The sequence below is a fragment of the Gavialis gangeticus genome, unplaced genomic scaffold (assembly GCF_001723915.1).
Source record: "Gavialis gangeticus isolate Ggan-Ray unplaced genomic scaffold, GavGan_comp1, whole genome shotgun sequence".
Taxonomy (NCBI): domain Eukaryota; kingdom Metazoa; phylum Chordata; order Crocodylia; family Gavialidae; genus Gavialis; species Gavialis gangeticus.
Window position 1 is genome coordinate 205,773,692 of NW_017729032.1, and position 1,497 is coordinate 205,775,188.

General features: G+C 39.3%; 1 protein-coding gene and 1 long non-coding RNA gene across 8 annotated transcripts in view; one reads left to right on the forward strand and one right to left on the reverse strand.

Annotated features, from left to right (window-relative positions):
• The window catches only part of LOC109303368 (myelin-oligodendrocyte glycoprotein-like), a 63,481-nt gene that overhangs the window by 21,549 nt on the left and 40,435 nt on the right, over window positions 1-1,497 (forward strand). The gene's annotated exons all lie outside the window — the stretch shown is intronic.
• The window catches only part of LOC109303369, a 23,815-nt gene that overhangs the window by 343 nt on the left and 21,975 nt on the right, over window positions 1-1,497 (reverse strand). The gene's annotated exons all lie outside the window — the stretch shown is intronic.

Below are 1,497 nucleotides of genomic sequence, written 5' to 3' on the forward strand. Positions count from 1 at the left end.
GGACCTCATAAAATTTGGAAAATCCAAATAGACTATATCTACTGGATCCCCTATGCCCACATCCTTGTTAACACCCATAAAGAACTTTTCATATTAAGGGGAAATAAAATAATAAAAAAGTTCTAGAAAAACGAAGGGGAATCCCTTCCAAGAAAAAAAAAAAGAGCAATTCCAGTGTAAGAAATATAGAATCTGTGAAACAGATGAGGAAGGGACAGTGGAAACTCTCAGGGGAAGAGAAGGGAAATCAAAAGAAAGAGGAACTGTTGCCTGGGTTGCCAGAGACAGACACCACAACAGGGAACAAAGTCCACTCCTGGTTTCTCTTGAAAGTTTCACAAAGAGGCATAAATAAGACTATCCCACATAATAAGCATCAGGATCCAAGTCTAACCTAACAGACATGAGACAGGGTTTGGGAGAAACTATGTGGTGGAATTCTATTCGCAAGATGATTTTTTGCAGGGCCCAATTGAACATTAAGGGTCCATGGCTTTCAGAAACCTAGAATTATTTATAATCAGAAGTGTACTGGTAGCTGGTTTGAGGACACACTAACCTATGCCTCTGATGCCATATGAAGCTGCTCAAAAGTAGTTTCTCTCTAAAGGAACAGAGAAAAGGGACTTCTTACCATGTTTTTTCTACAACAGATAGCAAATCGAGGAGTTATGTGCCAGATGTTGCAAGTCTGCTTAAATGTATATACATATATACACACACACCTGTATATATAATAAAAATATATGAAGTGTATTAAAATATACTATATAATTAGTGCGTGTGTACAATGTAAAATGGACAGAACCCCATTTTAAAATGATTTGGCCACTGTTCATAAAAGGTAAAGGATCAAGTTAACCTTGGAGACAGAAGTCCAGGACAGGCAACAGCAGCTTAAGGTCCCCCATGCGCTCTTATTCTCAGAGAGAAAGAGCAGTTTAGTATCCATGTCCCTTTAAGTATTTGCATTCCATTTGAAATCCTCTACAACTGGCATTTACATAGTGATTTTCACAGGCTCTGGGTGTACTGAAAATTAGACCCAGACCAAACATTTTACAGAAGTGACTGAACAGCCCCAACAGCAGCAACATTTGATTGCCACCAGTCAAGGCTGCCTTACAACAAGACTGTCATATTTGGACAGAAAATACACAAAGAAATAGGTGTGCACGCAGCTGGCGATACAGAAAGTTACTCAGATAATTTCAAAATATAACAAACCCTCACTCAGAAACCAAAGAGCATGACCCAGGAGCTAGAACAGGATGATCTCTGTGAAGCATCATCAGTTCTAGGATTTGCTTTACCCTCACTTTGGTTTGACCCACCTAGATTTTGTTATCCTGAGTACAAACCATTTTCCCTAGTTTTAGGGACTGATGCGCAAAACATCAAATAGGAGTTTTAAAAGCAGGGAGAAGTTTAGTCTAAGGTTGAAAGGAAAAGTAAATCTGAGTTTTCTACAACCCTGCCCCCCCCCCCCCCAAAAAG